Consider the following 6,321-nt stretch of genomic DNA (forward strand, 5'->3'; position numbering starts at 1 on the left):
GAGCTGCCCCAACTGGCATTGGGGGCCAAAGCAATCTCCAGCAGCCCAAGAATTGTGATGATACATTGAGGAATTCATGCCATGGTTCAAAACTGATCCAGAGCAGACAGGACCCAGGCAAGATTCCTCATCGACTATACCACCCTCCCATGTTGCACTATCTTCCTGGATGGGGCAATAGTGAAGAGAGAGAATCATAGAATCATAGAATATCAGGGTTGGAAGGGACCTCAGGAGGTCATCTAGTCCAACCCCCTGCTCAAAGCAGGACCAATCCCCAATTAAATCATCCCAGCCAGGGCTTTGTCAAGCCTGACCTTAAAAACCTCGAAGGAAGGAGATTCCACCACCTCCCTAGGTAACCCATTCCAGTGCTTCATCACCTTCCTAGTGAAAGAGGTGTTTCCTAATATCCAACCTAAACCTCCCCACTGAACTTGAGACCATTACTCCTTGTTCTGTCATCTGGTACCACTGAGAACAGTCTAGATCCATCCTCTTTGGAACCACCTTTCAGGTAGTTGAAACCAGTTATCAAATCCCCCCTCATTCTTCTCTTCTGCAGACTAAATAATCCCAGTTCCCTCAGCTTCTCCTCATAAGTCATGTGCTCCAGCCCCCTAATCATTTTTGTTGCCCTCTGCTGGGCTCTTTCCAATTTTTCCACATCCTTCTTGTAATGTGGGGCCCAAAACTGGACACAGTACTCCAGATGAGGCCTCACCAATGCTGAATAGAGGGGAATGATCACGTCCCTCGATCTGATGGCAATGCTCCTACTTATACAGCCCAAAATGCCGTTAGCCTTCTTGGCAACAAGGGCACACTGTTGACTCATATCCATCTTCTCGTCCACTGAAACCCCTAGGTCCTTTTCTGCAGAACTGCTGCCTAGCCATTCGGTCCCTAGTCTGTAGCGGTGCATTGGGTTCTTCCGTCCTAAGTGCAGGACCCTGCACTTATCCTTATTGAACCTCATCAGATTTCTTTTGGCCCAATCCTCCAATTGGTCTAGGTCCCTCTGTATCCTATCCCTGCCCTCCAACGTATCTACCACTCCTCCTAGTTTAGTATCATCCGCAAATTTGCTGAGGGTGCAATCCACACCATCCTCCAGATCATTTATGAAGATATTGAACAAAACCGGCCCCAGGACCGACCCCTGGGGCACTCCACTTGACACCGGCTGCCAACTAGACACGGAGCCATTGATCACTACCCGTTGAGCCCGACAATCTAGCCAACTTTCTACCCACCTTATAGTGCATTCATCCAGTCCATACTTCTTTAACTTGCTGACAAGAATACTGTGGGAGACCGTGTCAAAAGCTTTGCTAAAGTCAAGAAACAATACATCCACTGCTTTCCCTTCATCCACAGAACCAGTAATCTCATCATAGAAGGCGATTAGATTAGTCAGGCATGACCTTCCCTTGGTGAATCCATGCTGACTGTTCCTGATCACTTTCCTCTCATGTAAGTGCTTCAGGATTGATTCTTTGAGGACCTGCTCCATGAGAGAACCAGTTCCTGTTTCAATGGTTTTGTTGTGGGGCAGGGAAGCATATTTTGCTTTTTCAAGTTACAAGCAACACAAGATCTTTCTTGACCCTTTAACTGTTGCATTACATCACACTGTTTGTGAGGCAGGATTCCTTAGTTGACCATATGATTTGCAGAGCCCCAAACTGCTAGTGGAAGTGAAGGAAGATCAAGCTGTAAGTTGCTTTTGAGAGACTCTAAAGTAATCTCTGCAATAATTTTCCTTTTTCTGTCATGAGAATAGCCATGCTTTGCTGAGGTTACCTTCATCCTTCACAAGAGCATGGAGTTGTAAGCAGTTGTGTTGCTTATGGGTGACACTGAGCCTATATCTGGATTTTATTAGCATGAAAAAATATTTGTATTTCAGAATGAGGTGGATGAATACTCTTGAAACTCTTTATGTAGCTTTTCATTTCTGCAGAGAACTTCCCATCAAACAACTTTTCAAAGAGCTCTCTCACATGCTGCCCCTTATGCTATTTGCTATTTTTGGTCAGACACAGGGGAGCCAGGGTAGGCAGGGCTCAGATCTGGGAACAAAGAGATTCCTAACCATGGGACTCTCACCAGCAATACTAGCTGTTGTTGGGCGCTTAAGCAGAGAGTGCCCCAGGGAGAGTGGAACAAGGTAAAGCAGAAAGTCTTGGGCCTGGCAGAGATACTTCCTTCATGTTGCAACAGCAAAGATTGAACTAGACATGTGCCAAGAGATCAGACAGGAAGGAGAAGCCCCTATGCAGCTTTGCATGAACTCCCATTATGAATAGGTGAACTTCAGGCCTGTGTCAGATAAGTTTCCAAATGTGCAGAAGCTTATCTGGAACTATATTCTATATTGACTACATGAACCTTTTGTGCCTAACTATACACTACCTTGGACCTAGTATTGTCATTTACATGTGTGCAAAGAGGGGTAAAATGCTACCAAATCAGAATTCTCCACTCATCCCAGTGATAACATTTTAATATCCACTTTGCACTCACTGGGACAAATCCAAACGTAGTGTAGCTCCATACTACTCCAGGTGTGGATCTGGCGCAATGTGCGCAAAGCGTGTGTAGAAGGCTACAAATAGTGTGAATGGCGAATCAGGACCACTGAGTCTGCAAATATGGGCTGGAAAACTCATTGACTCCCAGCACTTCTGATTCCAGGAGGAAAGACATTGTCAAATCTTGTGATGTGTCTGTTGTAAACTGATAACATTCCAACCAACAATCATTGCCTGTGTTCAGTTCAGTAGCTCTTTCCCAAATGCACATGTATCAGCCAATTCAAAAGATAACAAATGTAACAATGGTTGAATCTCACTAATCTGCACTTCGCTGAATTGCCAAAAAAACTGTCCATCTCTCCACCTCTTAGGAAAGATTTAAATGCAGAGGATGTCATGAGCTGTCACATTACTAAGATTTAATTCATTTTACAAACAACACAACAGAACATTTACTAGAGCATTATGATGTACATAATTAAAACCAAACTGCCATTGTAAAAATAAATGAACTAAGCACATTTTGTGATATATCATCCTTTATTTTATGTACTTACCTGCTAATTCACAACATTCAGTAATTTTCAGTAAATTTCTTTGCCATTAGTGTGAATTAACCATGTTCTAATCTGCAGCTGACCAGCTGAATGGATGACCTGAATAAAAAGCACTTTGAAAAATTAACCCCTTCTCCCACTTCTGTGCTGCTATAGTGTTTCAGTGTAGATGGGAGGGGTTCTCCTGTCACTGTAGTTAATTCACCTCCCTGAGAGGGGGATAGTGAGGTCAATGAAAGACTTCTTCGATCAACCTAGTGTTGTCTACACTGAAGGGGTAGGCCGTCTTAACTATGCCTCTTGGAGGGTATGATTTTTCACACCCCTGAGTGATGCAGTTAAGCTGACAATGTTCTAGTGTAGATCAAGCCTTAGTTTTCCAAGATTGGGGCCTGGCCACAGTAGAGAATTAAGTCATCTTAATTACTTTACTCCAGGGTGTGAAAAATCCACACCCCCTGAGCAACATAGTTAAGCCAGCCTAATCCCCAGTGTAGTCAGCACTAGGTTGGCAGATTCTGTTGACCTAGCTATCTCTTCTTGGAGAGGTGGATTACCTATGCCGATGGGAGAACCCCTCCCGTCAGTGCAGTTGTGCCACTGTAGCATTTTAAGTTTTCTTTTCTTGGTTTTCTTTTCAGTTTCAATGCCGTAAAATTTAATGGTCCACCATTGTCTTTCCCTATGTTGTACAATGTCTGGAGCTTGCAGTTAGTTTTATATAAACAATTCTCTTGGGAGGTGACCTTCCCTGACTGATTATTTCACAGCCTGTTGTGAGGTGATGCCACGGTTGCATCCTAGCTACAATTACAATGTTCTACACTTATATGCATGCATCCATTCATAACCATAACCTCTATACATATCTCCTCCTAATGACCACCAAGTTCAGAACAATTCAAGCTTTCATAAAAGACTTTACTTGACATCTATTTCTACTCAATAACATTGTGTACAACCAGTTGATTCAATTGCTTATGCTTTGGGATTCAGATCCACTGTTCTCTGCTGGGAGTGTCTGGAGCCTGATTGTCACAAGCAGCAATAATTTAAAAAAATCAAGATATAAAAAATGGAAAAATGTGAAAGCTGATGGTAAGGACAGCAAATTAACAGTTAGGAAATGTGGACAATTAATAAGGCAGACTAAAGGTGTAAATGAAAAACAATGGCCACTAGGATTAAGGACAATAAGAAGAAATTATTTAAATATATCAGGAACAAATTAAATCCTAATAACGGCATATATTCAATATTAGATAAGCATGGTAAAAGTGTCAATTGTGATGTAGAAAAGACATGAGTATTCAATAAATATTTCTGTTCTGTATTTAGAAAAAAGCAAGATGATGTATTAATATTTCCAATGATAATGAAATACTTTCTATTCCATCAGTAAGTAGGGAGGATGTTAAACACCAACTATTACAGTTAAATATTGTTTTGTCTGCTTGACCAGATAACTTGCACTCAAGAGTATTGAAAGAATTGACTGAGGAGCATTCTGAAACACTGTTGCTGATTTTTAACAAATCTTGAGACACTGAAGTTCCAGAGGACTAGAAAAAAAAGCTAAAGTAATCTCAGTATTTAAAAGGGGCTAACACATTGACCAAGGTAATAGGCTGGTTAGCCTGACAAAATCATGGAAAGGATGATTTGGGACCCAATCAGTAAAGAATTAAAGGACATAGCATTTTTATCAAAAATAGTCCTCTGTCAAACCAACTTGTTATAATTTTAATTTAGATTACAAATTTGGTTGATAAAAATAACTGTTCACATAATAGACTTCTGAAAGGCCTTTGACTTAGTCCTGTATGACACTCTAATAAAAAAATAGCACTATTCAAAATCAAGGTAGCCCATATTAAAAGGGTTAAAATTGGTTAATATGAAGAGTGCAAAAAAGCAATTGTAAATGAAGAGTTGTAATCCAGTGTGAGTATTTCTAGTGGGGTCCTGCAGTAATTTGTTCTCTGCCCAAAGATATTCAATGTCTTTATCAATAATCTACAAGAATACATAAAATCATTCCTGGTGAAATTTGAGGATGACACACAAATTGGTGGAGTGGTAAATAATGATAGAGACAGGTCACTTATATAGGTTGATTTAAATTTCTTGGTAAGGTGAGTTCATTTGAACAACATGCATTTTAATAAAATCTAATACAAGGTCATACATCTAGGAACAAAAAATGTAGGTCATAAATGCAAAATGGAGAACTGTATCCTAGAATACACTGACAATGGAAAGGATTTAGGAGTCATGGTAGATAACCAATTGAACATGAGCTCCCAGTGTGATGTTGTGGCTCAGAGGGCGAATGGTACCTTTGGATGTATAATCAAGAGAAGATCAAGTAGGATTAGGAAGGTAGTATTATATTTGTACACAGCTTTAATGAGACCATTACTGGAATACTGAGTCCAAGTCTGGTGCCCACATGTAAAAAAATGTGTTGAAAAATTGGAAGGGTAGAGAAAAGAGCTGCAATTATTTGAGGTCTGGAAAACATGCTTTATAGTGATAGACTTAAGCTTGATCTATTTTGTTTACCAAAGAGAAGGTTAAGAGGTGACTTGAGCCATGTCTACACTACCTGCCGGATCTGTGGGTAGTGATCAATCTATCGGGGATCGATTTATTGTGTCTAGTGTAGATGCAATAAATCGATCCCCAATCGCTCTGCTGTTGACTCTGGAACTCCACCACGGTGAGAGGCGGAAGCGGAGTCAACGGGGGAGCAGCGGCTGTCGATCCCGCCCCGCGAGGATGCGAAGTAAGTGATTCTAAGTCGATCTAAGATACGTTGACTTCAGCTACGCTATTCTCGTAGCTGAAGTTGCGTATCTTAGATCCATTCCCCCCCCCCCCCCCCCCCCCCAGTGTAGACCAGGCCTTGGTCAGAGGCTACAAATACCTACTTGGGGAAAATATTTCTGATAGTAGATGGCTCTTTATCACAAAAAAGCATGAGATGCAATGGTTGGAAACTGAAAATTGAAACTAGAAATAAGGTGCAAATAGGTAGTACTGGGAGTAATTAACCACTGGAACAACTTACCAAGGGATATGGTGGATTCTCCATAGCTTGAAGTCTTTACATCAGGACTGGATATCTTTCTAAAAAGATATGCTATAGTTCAAACAGATGTTATGGTCTTCATGCAGAGTTTACTGGATGAGTTTCTTTGGCCTATATTATGCCTGACACA

This window comes from Chelonia mydas, chromosome 15, assembly GCF_015237465.2.
Source record: "Chelonia mydas isolate rCheMyd1 chromosome 15, rCheMyd1.pri.v2, whole genome shotgun sequence".
Classification (NCBI taxonomy): domain Eukaryota; kingdom Metazoa; phylum Chordata; order Testudines; family Cheloniidae; genus Chelonia; species Chelonia mydas.